General features: G+C 32.9%; 1 long non-coding RNA gene across 1 annotated transcript in view; it reads right to left on the bottom strand.

Moving 5' to 3' along the window:
- Window positions 1-263: 263 nt before the first annotated feature.
- Window positions 264-17,795, bottom strand: part of LOC145269801 (uncharacterized) — a 122,876-nt gene continuing 105,344 nt past the window's right edge. The window contains exons 2-3 of the long non-coding RNA XR_013865246.1: window positions 7,264-7,378; window positions 264-2,539 (exon numbers count right to left, since the gene is read on the bottom strand). This is a non-coding gene — a long non-coding RNA (uncharacterized LOC145269801). The remainder of the gene's footprint in view (window positions 2,540-7,263; window positions 7,379-17,795) is intronic.

Below are 17,795 nucleotides of genomic sequence, written 5' to 3' on the forward strand. Positions count from 1 at the left end.
TTTATACACTTTATACTTGAAAATTGGTATATAGGGTATTCAGACACGTGAAAAAGTTTTAATCGGTATTTCTGTTTATAATAAAAAAAATCTGCAAAAATAAACATATAATATTTATGCGTATTTTACAACTGGACATCGCCAGTTTGCCTGCTAGTATATCTCTAAAAATGAGAATGTGTGTTTGTGAGAACAACTCTCAACCTATGTACTTTTTTATCTGAATACTTAGAAAATTATTATATAGAGTATTCAGACGTGGAAAAGTTTAAACCAGTATTTATTCGGAAACAAGAGCTCTTTAGGAGTAAAAATTGAAAAGTTGGGAATTGGAGTAATCGGATTTGTATGTTGTTCAACTGTTTCACGATTATGCATGCGTGAATCATTCACAGCTTCCTTATGTTAAGAATAGATTTGAAAACAATTTTCACATACGTGGTAAGCTGGCCTAATGGTTGTCGTTCTTGACTCACTCTCTTTAGGTTTTAGTTTCGATGTTAGCTCGAGTAAAAAACATAATACTCACATGCAAATGTCTCAGTTTCTTTCCATTTTATTTACTATATTGGGTACAATATAACAATCAGTGCATGATTGGCTTTAATAATGATTAATGCTAAATCTGCATAAATTAAACATCATATTTATAAGTATTATATGACCGGGCTATGCCGGGCAACCTGCTAGTTATATTGAAAAATATGTGTTTATTTTTTAGCATCATTACTTTTTGAAAACGAGTTAGTATGCTTTAAAATTAAGAAAGAGAGAGCAACGTTTTGAATTGGATGATCAGTGGACTAATATGTTTTTCGTACTAAATATGAGAAGCAGATTGGTCTATATTTGCTAGCCATGTGAGTGTCCTCATTTTTGGGAATAAGTGATGTACTGCCTACAGTAAGCCATTCAGGCGGCTCTTCATCACCACTGATGATTCTATTGAATGCCTTGGCATAGTGATGATGAAGTGCGCTCAGTTTTTTCAGCCAGAAAGTTGGTATGTGGTCTTTTTCTGGAGTCTTGAAATTACTGCATTGAGCTACCTTCTTGCAGACAGATTCCTTGGTAACTTTTAGAGCTAGCACTCTCCAGTATGTGTTTGCATGTGTCTGGTTACCTGAGTTTGTTGTGCAAATGCTTTACCACACACTTCACAAGAAAAAGGCTTCTCTCCAGTGTGTGTTTGCATGTGTCTTGTTACATGATGTTTATGTGCAAATTCTTTACCACACACTTCACAAGAAAAAGGTTTCTCTCCAGTATGTGTTCGCATGTGTGTTGTTACATGAGTTTGATGTGCAAATGCTTTACTGCACACTTTACAAGAAAAAGGTTTCTCTCCAGTGTGTGTTCGCATATGTCTCTTTACATCATTTTTTTGTGCAAATGCTTTACCACACACTTCACAAGAAAAAGGTTTCTCTCCAGTGTGTGTTCGCATGTGTTCTGTTATATGATATTTTTGTGCAAATTCTTTACCACAAATTTCACAATAAACAAGTTTCTCTCCAGTGTGTGTTTGCATATGTCTCGATATATTATTTTGATATGCAAACGCTTTACCACACACTTCACAAGAAAAAGGTTTCTCTCCAGTGTGTGTTTGCATGTGTTCTGTTATATGATATTTTTGTGCAAATTCTTTACCACAATATTCACAATAAACAGGTTTCTCTCCAGTGTGTGTTTGCATGTCTCGATACATTATTTTGATATGCAAACGCTTTACCACACACTTCACAAGAAAAAGGTTTCTCTCCAGTGTGTGTTTGCATGTGTTCTGTTACATGATATGGATGTGTAAATGCTTTACCACAAATTTCACAAGAGAAAGGTTTCTCTCCAGTGTGTGTGTGTGCATGTCTTGTTATTATTTTATGGGCAAAGTTTTTACCACACAAGGTTTCTTTCTTTTTTATTTTATTTTACTTCAATCGACGTTCTCAGATATCTAGGGGCCCACAATCTGGGGCTAACACTTGAAGTCTATATGAGATACATAGATATTCAAATGTTCCATTTAAGTTCTTTATCTTTCAAACACGGAGTTAGTAAAAAGTTGAGAACATAATTTTCCTCTCCCCAATTAACCATATTTATATGTTGTAGTATATCTCTCATTTTGGTTTCTTGGCCTTACTGGATTCCAGGACAAGTATTTTTCTAGTCTGCTGGAGTATCCAACTTAATGCTAGTAAGGAGATCTTATTTGGTCAGCAATACTATGTGATTTTGAATATTTGGTCAGGGTTTATTTCTATGGAAAAAGTATCCGCATGCCAGGTTGTTCTGACAAACCCCTGGACAGAGAGACTTAAACACTCGAGGACAGTGTCTAGTAGGCATTCAATTTCTCTCCAGTAGGTATTCAAATCCTCTCCAGTAGGTATTCAAGTTTTCTCTCCAGTTTGTTCGCATGTTTGATGGTACATCACGATTGTTTGCAATGAGCGTATTAGCCATATGTACCCAAAAGTACATTAGTTGTATGCATTTGAGACAATTATTCCAACGAGGGTTCCATTTATTAAGCCTACAAGTAGAAGAAATACATAGTTATCAGTAAAATGTGTTTTTATATGATCATAAACTACATTTCACATGCAAATGTTTTACAATGTTAGATTTCAAATAAATACAGATTGATTAATATTGAATAGATGTTTTATAGATTAAAAAATATTTGTACATTTAATTGTTTTAATGAAAACATGTGTTTTCAATGTAAATAATGATATATAATGCCAGCTCACTATAAAACCAAAAGAGTCCACATGAAATCAATATTGGATGTGAATTGATTGATGAATACTCAACATATATGATAGATCCAGTGAATGTTTATGCCTTTTATAAGATCATATTTGAACCTTACATATTATCATAATGTATGTAGATTCTCACAATTTGGTTAACTATAAATAATTATTTCAACTAGTTCCATATTTAATAAACTTAAGAATAGAAGAAATACATACTCAGTTTTTCATAAAATTCTATTTCATAAAAGAAAAACTCGTATAGTTCAGAAGGATATGCTTTCTCTTGTTTTACAACGTTTAACTTGGAGCAATTGGCATTATATTGATATTCTGCAAAAAAAGACCAATTTCACAAAATAATATAGTTTTGTACATGTTTTTCGCAAAATATTAAGATGCCATGAAACATAACCAAATAAAAATCATTCATCCTTTTCACATGAAAAAATGGAAATATCTAATATGCATGTAATAAATCTGGTAATTCTTTTCCCACGCTTTTTAAAAACTTTTACAAATATGTCTTAATATATTTCATTAGTTCATATATTTACCCACATAAAAAATAACATCAAGTTGAAGGTTAAAAATATTATAAACCGTCATTATTGATAAGAAAGATGTTTGCATCCTTTAATAAAATATTAAAGAAACATAAGTTATAATATTTGTATTATTTTTACTTGAATACTTTATTAAAATTAGGTTTATTTATACACAAATACAAGTGGATTATCATTTAATATTATATCTTTTTTTTTTTGAGAAAATTCGATTTTTATGAAAATATGTTTGTGTGTAATTGCCGTTGAAAATAAATCATTTGCAATACCTGTGCCTTGAATTTCTGGAATTATCAACGCATAAATTTAATGCTGCAAGTTTATACAGTGCTTCGTGCAACCAATTGTAAGAGATAAAGCATATTGGCATAGGATCTTTTGTGTCATCTATTATGGCTATAGTATCTTTACTAAATATAGGATGTATTGCTTTTATAAAAACAATTGTAATTAAAAATTTATACAATAATTTAGTAATGTGGACGAATATTGAATCCAATATTTAATTTATCAAGAAAGTTAAGCTAGCGCATAAGTTTTGTTTGATGAAGAAAATTGACTGTTGGTCACCTTAGATATGATTTGGGTCTGGAAGTAGTAAAGTGAGAAATAATGGAGTTTTGCATTTAAACAAAACTTCGTATTTACAACATTCACTAGTGCCATTTACTAGAATGAAAAGGGGAAGATTGCAGCCATATATCTCTGCCAAGTAGAACATGTTGCAACACTAATATTCTTAGAAATTCTACACCATACTGAGAAAGAAAATATGTTGCACTTGGAAAATCAAACTGTGAGATTGGACGGTTTCCTACACCAAACTGAGATAGAAAATATGTTGGAATTGAAAAAATCAAACTGTTCAGATGATCACGCTTGGTATTGAAATGCAGACATATACAGTTGGCAAGTGAAAGTAACATTATAATTTATAAACTGATAATTGTGTAAATATCTATCCCTATTGTTGTGAGTTTAGAGTGCTAGTGCGCATGCGCACCAGATGTTTACAAATAGAACGAAATTGGCGCCTTTTCCCAGCTTAGTCATTCGTTACCAACCATGTTGTTGTACCGGCTGAATTTTATGTTGAATAAAACCTTTCTAATATCTTAAAAGGCCTTTATTTTTCATTACAATTTATTCAACATAAAATTAAAAATTAACAGCAACAATGGATGCTATACTGAGACCTGGTAAACTCAAAGGATCGTCAGATACAACCGCTGACGAATGGAATCATTGGTATCGTACCCTCATCAACTGCATCGACTCTCTCACAGTCGCTCATCCTCAAAATCCTCCGAATAAGTTATGTATTCTGATTAATTTCATCTCACCGAAGGTCTATTCTCTTATATCTCACTGTTCAACATTCGAGAGGGCTATTAGCATCCTTCAAGCAACCTATGTAAAACCGGTAAATTCTGTGTTTGCTCGTCACCTTCTCGCCACTAGGAACCAAAATCAAGGTGAATCTATTGATCAGTTTCTCCTAAAACTAAAGAATCTTTCTAAGGATTGTAAATTTGAAGATGTTACTGCCTCTCAATATGCGGAGCTAGCGATACGTGACACATTTATCACAGGTCTCACTTCCTCAACTATTAGGCAGAGATTACTTGAAAGTTTTGAAATTAACCTAGATCATGCAACTGCACGAAGTCTAGAAATGGCCCAACATAATGCAGCAGCTTATTACACATCAATTGTAGCAAAGGCATCTATTCATGCAGATAAATCTGAAAATAACTCTAGTTTGGAACTAACTAATGAATGTGCTGCTGTTTCCAGAAATAATCAGGCGACTCACTTCGCCAGATGCCAATTCTGTGGACGAGAAAATCATTCTCGAAATATTTGCCCAGCTCGGAATGCAGGCTGCCTTAAATGCGGAAAGAGGGGCCACTTCTCTAAAGTCTGCCGATCTAAAATAAAACAAACAACTTATAATACCAGGACTAGTTCTGCATATATTGCCCTCACTGCGTCATCCCAATGCACTCCATGCACACAATATTCTGTAGTAAATGCAACAATTAATAGTACCTGTTTGAAAGCTATGGTAGACAGTGGAAGCACTCATAACTTTATACGAATGAACATCGTGAGATCACTCGGCCTTAGTATATTACCTTCTAATGATACGGTAAGCATGGCTTCCTCGAATCTCATGAGCAAAACCTTAGGACACTGTGTTGCGTCCATCGCTGTTAATGGACAAATTTACACTAATATGCGTCTATCTATCCTTCCCAACTTGTGTGCTCCAATTATACTAGGACAAGAGTTCATGCAATTGCATAACCGGGTGGAATTCCGTTATAATGGAAAGATACCATCTTTACAGATTTGTAACGTCACTCAGATGAAAATCGAGCCACCGTCTCTTTTTGCTAATTTAGCAAAGAATTGTAAACCCATCGCAACAAAAAGCAGAAACTACTCAGCATCGGACTGCGAATTTATCCGGAATGAGATACAAAAATTATTAAAAGAAGGTATCATAATCAAATCGAATTCCCCATGGAGAGCCCAAGTACTAGTAACTAGAAATGAAAGACATAAGCGTCGCATGGTCGTTGACTATTCTGCAACTATAAATCGGTTTACACTTTTGGATGCTTTTCTGCTTCCCAAAATTTCGAATATCATACGCCAACTATCACAGTACAAAATTTTCAATAAGTTGGACCTGAAGTTTGCATATTATCAATGCCCTATACGTAGAGACGAGAGAATTTACACAGCATTTGAAGCTGACGGAGGACTATACGAGTTTTCTAGGTTACCTTTTGGGCTAACGAACTCAGTAGCTGTGTTTCAACGTATTATGCATAATCTGATTCAAGAACATGAACTCCAAGGTACATTTGCCTACATTGATGACATTGTCATCGGAGGAAAAACTAATAAAGAATTAAACGAAAATATGGAAGCTTTTAAAAAGGTTATCAACCGTCTTAACTTGCAACTAAACCCTGTAAAATGTGAATATGGTATAACCAAACTAAACTTTCTAGGGCACTTATTGGAAAATGGAACAATCAGTCCTGATCCAGACAGACTTACACCACTAAAAGAATTACTGATTCCGAACTGCAGTAAGTCACTCAGGCGGGCTCTAGGTCTCTTCTCATACTATTCACCATGGATAGAGAATTTCTCAGATCGGATTTCACGTTTATTAAACATTACATCCTTTCCTATCACTGAGAAACTCAAAAATCAATTTCAAGCCATGAAAGATAAAATTTGCAAGGCTTCGGTTGCAGCCATTGAGGATGAAGTTCCTTTTACGATAGAAACTGATGCATCTGCGACAGCATTAGCAGCCATATATCTCTGCCAAGTAGAACATGTTGCAACACTAATATTATTCTTAGAAATCCTATACCATACTGAGAAAGAAAATATGTTGCACTTGGAAAATCAAACTGTGAGATTGGACGGTTTCCTACACCAAACTGAGAAAGAAAATATGTTAGACTTGGAAAAATCAAACTGTGAGATTAGATGGTTTCCTACACCAAACTGAGAGAGAAAATATGTTGAACTTGGAAAAATCAAACTGTTCAGATGATCACGCTTGGTATTGAAATGCAGACATATACAGTTGGCAAGTAAAAGTAACATTATAATTTAGAAACTGATAATTGTGTAAATATCCCTATCTCAAAATTTAAAGAAATATAACACTATTATTATGTTTAAATTCATCTTATTAAAACTTTTATGGCTCTACTTTTTATTATTCAACATATTATGGACATTATTAATTTCTGATTAGAACATCAGTAAAGTTTTTGGTGTTTAAATTAACTAGCCTTACAAAAATTTACAATTCAAATAAAACAAAATTCACACAATTAAAATAGTCATTAAAAAAATAAGGGAAATTAAAAATTTTTACAAATAAAAATAATTACCTGTTATTTAAAAAATATTTGAATCTTAAGCAGTATTTTTTCTTTAAAGGCCATGAAGCTATGCTTCAGGATTCCGACAATAGACATAAGGCAGTTCAGATTTTCTGGAATTGGTCTGAAAAAAGAATTAATAAAATAATTTTCGTTTAATATAATAAAAAGACATGAATTGGAACAAATAGATTGCTTCTAAGAAGGTTTGTTTGTTGTTACCTCAACCAGGGTGATGCATCTACTACAAGTCTTTTCCTTATAGACAGAATACTAAACAGAATTTCCAATCTAAAAAATTGCATACAATCAACCGAGCGCCAGCCCTTCTCCCATCGCCATAATGTTGCATCCATGTATCTGTTTTACAATTACTTTAATGAAGTGTTCTGATGAACTCATAGCACTTGTGCCCCATGAATATCCCAACATATCATATAGGCAACAGAATATTACTGTTAAGTATATACGTTCCTAGATTAATGAAATTTTTTTTTTTCTACAACGCACCCAACACTTATCAAGGCCTGGAGGCGATCCGAGGATAAGGGTTAATGAATGAGAAAATATCATAATCATTAATAGTGGAAATCTGCTAAATTAGATGACTTAAGGGGATGGCTCATCAAGAACTTGTTCGGTTTGGACCTCAAGACGACCATAATTTAGTCAGTTGAAAAGCAGGAAAAAGAAATAAAGTTCCACAAGCGTGTAGTTCTCAGAAAGAAGCTTAGTTCATGGAATCTACGTTAAGGTTTAGGCTTAGATAAAGAGTGGGGAAAATAATTGATAGTGGTATCAGCATGAAAGTCAGGCAAGTTGGGACAATAGATTAGAGCTCAGACGAGCACTTGCCATGAAAAAAAGGTGAAGCAAAGACAGGCTCGCAATGTCTTTCTGTGGAAATGTGGTTGCAAGGAAGAAAAAAGGGCATCCCCCACTAGGTTACGAAATCTATTTTGAACTCTGTCAAGGTGTGATGTTTCTAGTAGCTCTTGACCAGATGTGGCAATAGTACTCCATCGTAACACATACATGACTTTTATACAGGTAAAGAATTTCATCAGCAGTGAGATATCTACTGGAGCGGTAGAATGATTCAACCATTTTCTCAGCAGACTTGGTAACAGATTACATGTACGTGTTTCATCTCAGATGAGGAGTAAAGATCAGACCTAGAAGCTTGTAAAAACATGGATCAAGATGAGCCATTTATTTCAATTGATCCTAGATGAGGATCAGTGTTGATTATGTAAAGATAGAAGTTTTTTTTGTTTGATGCATTAAAAGTAATCAGTCACTTCTTTCCCCATTGACCATGTGTGCAAAGATGAGAAGAAAAAAAATCAGAGAAGACTTGTTCGTATATGGCCTTTGATATATTGCCATAGATGGTAGTGTTGTCAGCATATCTACAAATAAACTTAGGATGCGATTTGGGAGATCACTGACGTAGATCTGTCGACATGTTCCACAAATCTCAAAACCTCAACATGAAATATCTAAAAAAAAAACATGAATAAACCTAGAACCCCATCCTCCAACATAGACCCCTAGTACCATGTCTCCTTCTCCAACATTAGTTGTCTACGTTCCAACCTTCCAGAGGTTGAAATCCAATTACAGGAGATGAAACCAGACATATACTTTCTAAGTCAAACAGGCATAGGACCGGCCACTTCCCTAGATGAGTTAATAATTAAAGGATACTCTAACTTAGCATTTAAATCTGACCCCCAAGATAGCCATGGTTATGGAATATGTGCCTACATAAAAGATGGCTTCCTGTGTGGTAGGGATATCTGCAGAGAGGACCCTAATTTACCTTATATGTGCTTCCGGGTTGCACTTCCTTACACCATTGCATTTATATTTGCTCTCTATCACCCCCACAACAGCGGGGTTACTATCTTTAAGAGTATATCTGAGAAAATTGACCAGATCCTGTCTGCTCATCCTTCGGCTAACATTCACATTTGTGGAGACTTCAATGTCCATAATGTGGAAAGGCTGACCCACTCAAATAAAACAGATGATGAGGGGAGGTTCTGTCATGATTTTGCCATTGCATATGACCTCATTCAGATTGTTCGCGAATCTACTCGTGTGCCCGATACTACTGGTCAGTATGCAAGCCTTCTAGACCTTTTTCTCACAACTTCCCCTGAGCTATGTTCTATCTCAACTGGGATCCTCCAACCACTCTGTTGTATCAGTTAAGATAAAAATGAAATGTAATAAGTCTTCAGACGTACCTCTCCACCGTAGTGTATATCAATACTCTATGGCTGACTGGGATAGCTTCCATACATTCATATTTGATCTACCTTAATTTCATGTTTAAAAAGGATGTGTCCTCTATAGTATCAGACGTGACCGAATGGTTAATTGTAGGCATACACCGATTCATACCATCCAAAGAATTCCAATTAAAACCAAACAGCCAGCCATGGTTCTCCCCAGAATGTGCTGCTGCCATTGCGCACAGAAATCACTTTTTCCATAGCTATCAATGTAATAGATGTACCAAGACTAAAGCTGCTTTCAGGACTGCCAGCAACCACTGTAAAAGAGTAATAAAAAATGCAAGAGAGCTATATGCTCAGTCTGTTAAATCCAAAGTAACTGAGCAGCGGCTTGGTTCCCACCAGTTTTGGTAAATAATAAACAGGATCCTGAACAGAAGCGTGGATTCTATCCCAACCATCATCAATGGACCTGAGGTCATCTCGTCAGCATCAGACAAGGCCAAACTATTTGCCAAGAACTTTACAGCTAATTCTACCCTTTGTGGTGAAGGCCATCAACTCCCCGTATTTCCTCCTATAACAGACAACACACTATGCAACATACAAATATCTGTGCATGAAGTCGCCAAGCTAGTCAAGAACCTTGATTCCAGTAAAGCAACTGGTCCAGACGGCATAAAGATGTTATAAAGCAGTTCGTCAAAGTCCTCTTTCTAACACTGCAATTATTCATCCAATTTTGCAATATAGTGTGGTCATGCGAATGAACTGCGAGGTGGAAAATCTTTCCTGTTATCTAACCTTGTTTATTCTGTATATTTGTTGTGTTTTATTTTTAAAACAATACATTTACATTTAATTGTCGATCCAAGATGTGAAAATGCCAAGAACAGATTAAATATAATTGAGTCAAACTTTGTTTGTCATTGTTTTCTTAAGTGACATAGTTACATTTAAATGTAAAATGTACGTGTATGTTAGGTTGACTGGCGAGCCTGATGAAGAAGAAATGGAAATTGATGATACCACAGAGGAAGTAGAGAGCAACACAGGATGATAAACACACATAGACAGTCCTCCATCGTTAAGACAACCTTCACGTTTCAGAACAAGAGTGCCAAGAAACTTGTCAACACAAATGCATAGAAAATTGCACAAATTCACCGGTGCACATAAAAATGATCATGATAATTCATCCTTTGGTCACAGCGAGGGGGAGGGTGTATTATCTTGAAGTTATTTGCTAATTGTACAGGAAGTACTAGTGAGTTATCAACACAGATGCATAAAAATGTCCACAAGTTCTCTTCCATATTTACAGGACTTTAGTGTCTTTTGTAAAATAAATGAAAAATATTTAAAAAATAAATAAATTACTAACATCTACGATGTTTTATCTTTATTTAAAAAATGCGTTTTTAGTACTTAAAATAGAAGTTAGAAAATTATTTTGTTTACATAAAATAATACATTTCTACTAAGATGAAAAAAAATGTTTATTACATTCTGTGATTGTTAATAAATGCGGAAAATTTTATTTAAAATTGAGTTTCTGAATTTTGGTGAATTTTTAAGTGAAGGGACTTCCTGTTGTTATTCTTATTATTATCATCATCATCATCATCATTTGTGAGTATCAGTATTATCCTCCAACCTTTTTCCAAATTTTCATTCAAAAATTATTCTATACGTAATATGTTTGGTAATAGCGATGATTTAAATATAAAAATAATTTTCAAGGCACTTAAAAAAAACTTTAAAAAAAAAAAAAGAAACATAAAAAACGAAACTTTAAAAACAAAAGTAAACAATAAAAATCCGATTCAAGTGATTTCTATAGTACCATTTTTCGTTTCTATGCAATCATGGAATGTTGACTCATTTCTCTATTAAAACAAAGGCAATCATAATGGTTTCGACGCGCCCCTGTAGTAAAACAAAGGGAATCATAATGTAATAAAAAAGAGCTTCAAAATCAATTAAATTAATAAATACTTACTTTTTTTTTTTTTTTTTTTTGGCAATCTGTTTTTAACAAAGAAACGATTATAAGATGAGTTAATTTAAACGAGACGAGTTTGACGGGTGGAAGTCAACATTTTCAGATGGCGACCGGAAAAGTAAGTTCGCAGAAAATTAAAATATTTGTTTCATTTTATTGTGTTTTCATGTTTTTTTTTATTTATTTATTTTTTTTATTTTCATTATTATTTTTATTATTATTATTATTATTATTATTATTATTATTATTATTATTATTATTATTATTATTATTATTATTATTTATTTATTTATTTATTTATTTATTTATTTTGTTTATCTTATTTTATTTATTTATTTTTTGCTTTGTTATACATATTAACGTACTCGAGCCATGATTGGCGATCACGCATATTAACGTACTCGTTCCATTACCACGGCATAGGAAATGGACGATGATAGTTATGTATGGGCAAAAATGATCGAATATAGGGGAAGCTGTTTTGAAAGCCGATTTAGCATACATTTTTGTAGGTTTCCGACTACTTTAAAAACTTTGGGTTTGTTTTTCGAAAAAGTTGTCAAAAAACAAATATATAACAAATAAATGTTATCAAAGGCAAGATGTTACTTTTCTACCAAACTGGATATAATTTTCGTGTTTTTATTCAATTTAACATGTTTATTCAGCTCGAAAAGCATACAGTGTTTACCGATGTATTGGAAAATTCAAAATGGCGACCGATTCTCTCTTTAACACGGTAAGTTTTGAAAAAGGTGTAATAAATAAAAAACCGGGTAAAATACTGTTAAAAACTCGCTCACTATATGTTACCGTGACATAGCTTGACATATATTCGGCGGGTTTTTAATAGTATTTTGTATAGTTTTTTTTATTTATAACACCTTTTCCCAAACTTACGGTGTTAAAGAGGGTGTGAGACGCCATCTTGAATTTTCCAATACATCGGTAAACACTGTATGTTTTTCGAGCTGAATAAATATGTTACATTAAATAAAAACACAAAAAATATATCCAGTTAGGTAGAAAAGTAACTTATCTTGCCTTTGATAACATTTATTTGTTATATATTTGTTTTTTGACAACTTTTTCGAATCTATGTGTACAGTAATACAAACCCAAAACTTTTTGTTTTGTTTAACTTAATATAATTCTTTTACTTAACATATTTACCGAATTTCACACTTCAAAACTCAAAAGCGGGATAATTAAACACAATCGAAGTTCTGATATTCAGACGTCAAAATAAGGTTTTCAAACAAGTTTTTTTTTATCTATAATCCTGTCCCTTACAACAACACAATATGTTTTGTTCAGTTTCAGATGATTATTTTAAGCATATTTAGAACCCCCTCAAAACAAGGGGGGTGTAAGCAAAATATCGTTTATGACAAATAAGTACACTGTTATAAAGTTCATTCTTCTCTTAATAATCGCTGAAAATTTCGTATTGATTGGATTATTACCTGATTTTTGGTAGATTCTTAAAAAGACGGTCCGTCAAAACGTACTTACCTGCCCCCACCCCAGTTTTGGCAGTGCCTAGATTACATGGAAGCCCAAAATTTCAGACAGTCAAAAGGCTGTTTGAAAATGACGTAAAGTAGTTTAAAGAGAGGTAGAGAGGGATGTTTTTCTTTATTGACCCAAACGTGCAGCCCGTTTTTTTTTTGTTTTTTTTTTAATGAAACCGTGGTCCTTGCTCCTTTAATTGAAAAAAATTAGGGCTTGAATTACATTTTTCGAGTAGTTATAAGCTTGGAAAGACAGGGGTCGAATTAATTCACGCCTCCCATTTTGAAATGTCTATTAAAAAGTAAATAATTAATTTACTCACTAAAGTGTTATATATCATAAATTGAAGATAAAAGATCAATTAATAATATATTCAAATTTTTAAAAAGTAGTGATTTTTAGAAATTTACCTGTAAAGTCTGAAGTTTAAAACCTATTTTTTTAAAAAGAAGCACGTTGTTTGTATTTTTGTTGTTTTGTTTTTATGAAACCTTGGTCCTTGCTCCTTTAATTGAAAAAAAATTAGGGCTTGAATTAAATTTTTCGAGGAGTTATAAGCTTGGAAAGACGGGGTGGAATTATTCAATATTTTTCACGAAATTTTTGACACACCTGAACGTTTGTATCACTTTTCCATTTTTAAATTTAATTATTTTTCTATGTTCCTCTTTTTCAATTAATTATTTTTTCAAGATTATATTAAATTATGTTACGCCGAAACTTTCACATTCATGCAAGCAAAGAAAAGATTAACATCTTACATATAAAAAGTATGCAAAACCTGTAATTAAAAAAAAAGTAGAAATATTTTTTGAAGTATGATTTTTTTTGTGTGTGTGAAAATATTAAATAAACAATGCGTAGATAGACATTGTAGATCAATACGATATTGAGTTTGTCTTTTGTTACCATATAAAGTATGGAAAACAGTAATTAACCAAATTAACATTGTACATATTTAATGAAGCTGTATTTCATATTTAATATAAACATGTTTGTAATATTATTAATCATCAAACGATGTAAATCTTAAAAATTAACAAAATTATACAATTATTTTATTTATTTATTTCATTTATTTTATTTATTTATTTAAATTATTTATTTATTTTATAATTTATTTTATTAATTTATTATTTTATTTATTTATTTAAATTATTTATTGTTTTTATTTTATTTATTTATTTATTTATTTTATTTATTTAATTATTTATGTTATTTACTTATTATTTTATTTATTTATTTATTTGGAAATTTTTACCTGGTTTCCACCTTTACATTTTTATTAAAACGATGATCTGCATAAGTTTCACATTAATTTCATGCAAGCAAGGAAAATATTAACAGCTTACATATAAAAAGTATGCAAAACCTGTACTTAAAAAAAAGTAGAAATATTTTTTGCTACTATTATTTTTTTTTGTGTGTAAAAATATTAAATAAACAATGCGTAGATAGGCATTGTAGGTAGATCAATACGATATTGAGTGTGTCTCTTGCTACGATATAAAGTATGGAAAACAGTAATTAACCAAATTAACATTGTACATATTTAATGAAGCTGTATTTCATATTTAATATAAAAATGTTTTTCATATTATTAATCATCAAATGATGTAAATCTTAAAACTTAACAAAATCAGACAATTATTTATTTATTTATTTATTTGGAAAGTTGTACCTGGTTTCCACCTTTACATTTTTATTTAAATGATGATCTTTATAAGTTTTCGGATATGCTGAAGACGAATATTGCATTTAAATTTTCAACAAATAAAACATTTTCCAGATAATAAGTAATGCCATTTCTTAAATTATTGTGTGTGGTCATCTTAGTACGTGCGAGCATGTACTTGTGTGTATAAACACAACCCTGAGAAACTGTGCAAAACTACAAATGCGTATCTCGAATAGCAAATCAAGTTTCACAATTTTATTCGTTTTCAGCATACCCAAAAACTATAGTAGTCGTCATTTTTAAGGAAAATGTTACAATGGAAACCAAGTAAAAATTTATTTTTTTTGTTTAAGATTTACCTTGAAAAAGTTCTCATTGTTATATATTACTCAATTAATTATTATTTCCTGATGTTTTAAGGCTGTTCACACACACACACACACACACACACACACACACACACACACACACACACACACACGCACACACACACACACACAAATCTAGTGTAGACCTGTACAATGCACACTGTTAAGGGAAAACCTTTGACATTCTGAGTGATGTTGATGTTCCCTTATTTAGAAGTCTTTTCCTTTCGAAATCATGTGTTCTCTTTTTTGCTTTGATTAACTCTTGCAAAATAAATAGCCTATCTACCATTCATACACACACATTATATATATATATATATATATATATATATATATATATATATATATATATATATATATATATATATATATATATATATATATATAATTGCAGCGATCCAATGAATGTCAAAAAAACCCTTTTCGAAATGAAATGTTTGAGTTTCATATTAAAGATTTTTATTATTCTGAGCAAGACAAAGAATACTTTTAAAATTTTATCTCCTTATCCTATAGGGTTTCGATGTCTACCATCTCATCAGAGGAGAGAATATTAGCAAATATTTATAAAGGTATGTACCCTATTTGCTAAAGTCAGTGAAACATGGAAAGTCAAAGTCAAAATAAATGATTCATCAGAAGTCATATAGCAAGAGACTTTGAAGAAAAGGATATGAAAATTGTAGATCCAAATTGCGTTGTAAAATCCATGGTGAACATTCTTTAAAGCAGTGAGGTAATAAGATCCAAGCTGTATATTGGGTAATCCGCATAGCTGAGTAGATATCATTGTGAGAGAAAATTCCACTGACCTCATTGTATTAAAAGCAAGTAATGGAATTTTATTGGCTGAAGAAAAATCTCAAAATAAAAGTAAGAATTGTTTATTAAAGAAAATCTGCATATTTGCTGGACTGAACTAATGAATTTAACGCTATATTGCATAAGTGACTGTGTATTTTCATTAGTTTTCAAAACCCGAGAGAGGTGGTGTTCCTATATAATTTCATCTATCTATGTCTACTTGATCCTCCTCACTTTTTTGCGTCAGATAATGCCATAACAATCCTCTCCTTATACTTAAATGGGACGAAATATGTAATTCTAACTTGTTCACTATAAAGAAACATATAATATTGATAAGCCTATATAATCAGGAACACAACAAAGCACGTGAGTAAATACATGTGACTTTTTGTGGATATTTTTCACGTTAAAAGATACAAAAATAATGGGCAATCAACAATTCTCCCCAACTATCCAGCAATCATGAGGTAGTTTGCTCAGCAACCGAGAAGGCTAACATGCTTGCCAGTCAGTTTGCCTCCAACTCCACACTGGACCCTGCTAACAACCCACTCCCTGACTTTTTTTTTGCAGACAGACACCACACTAGACGATCTGCAAATCACCACTTTTCAGGTACATGCTATCATAAATAATATTGACACTTCAAAAGCATGTGGACCTGATCTCATCCCGGCTGTGCTATTAAAGAAAGTGCTCTGCTGAAGTAGCTCCACTTCTCTCCAAACTTTACAACAAATGTCTTAGTAAATCTTGCTTTCCTGACTGGTAGAAAACTACTTCTGTGGTAATAGTTTCTAAGAATTCTGGCGAAAGAATTGACCCAGTAAATTATCGCCCCATTAGCCTCCTCCCAAGATCTAGTCTATCACCTTACAGATGCTAAACTTCTGACTGACAAACAATATGGATTTAGGTAAGCCCGTTCCACAGCAGACATCCTAACCGTAATCTCTGAACATGTATACCATTTACTGCACAAAGCAGGGGAGGGTAGAGCGGTAGCTCTAGATATATCTAAGACTTTTGACAGGGTATGGCATGAAGGTCTTCTCAGGAAAACCAGACCATACGGTATCACTGGACGAATACTTAACATAATAAAATCCTTCTTAGATAAGAGAAAAATTCACGTTGTCCTCGAAGGTCATACATCTAAACAATAGGATATAAATGCGGGAGTGCCTCAAGGGTCTATCCTTGGACCTCTATTGTTCCTAATATTCATAAATGACATCCTGACAAAATTGTTTTTAGGATGGGTATATATGCTGATGACACCATGCTCTATAACTGACACGACAGAAAAGCAAATAAACCTATATCTAAAGGAAACACATATCCAAAGAAATGGCAGAAACACTCTGTAGTGGAATGGGGGAAAAATGGATGGTCACAATCAATGCTGCCAAGACTAACCTTGTTTCCTTCAATGATTATAAGAAATCTCTGCCACCAGAAGCAATGGCCAAAGACTCTTTATCTGAAAGTACATCTTTTAAATTCCTCAGCCTAACGTTCACAGGAAACATGAGTTGGAACAATTACATTTTTTTTATTACATTTTCACCCCAAACAAGGCACATTGCCACTTTGGTGTGGGGGGCACTAACAGGGGAAACAACTACTAGGGTACTATGTAGGGATTTCGGCAGCAAGATGTCGGTTCATGTTGCACTTGAACTTATGCACGTCAGTACAGTTGGGGATGCAGGGACCTGAAATGGAATTCCAAAATCTAGCAGTTCTGGGGAAGAAACTACTGGAGTAGAAAGATGTTTTACATCTAGGAATCTCTACAGTGTGTGGGTGGGATTTAGCAGCCTGTCGGGTTTGTCGAGGGTGTTCACGTCGTGGGGGCACAAGTGCTTGAAGTTCGTCAGAGCATTCACCATTAAAATACTTGTAGAACAGGCAGA

Source organism: Euprymna scolopes, chromosome 45, assembly GCF_053919585.1.
Source record: "Euprymna scolopes isolate OS-2025 chromosome 45, ASM5391958v1, whole genome shotgun sequence".
NCBI lineage: Eukaryota > Metazoa > Mollusca > Cephalopoda > Sepiida > Sepiolidae > Euprymna > Euprymna scolopes.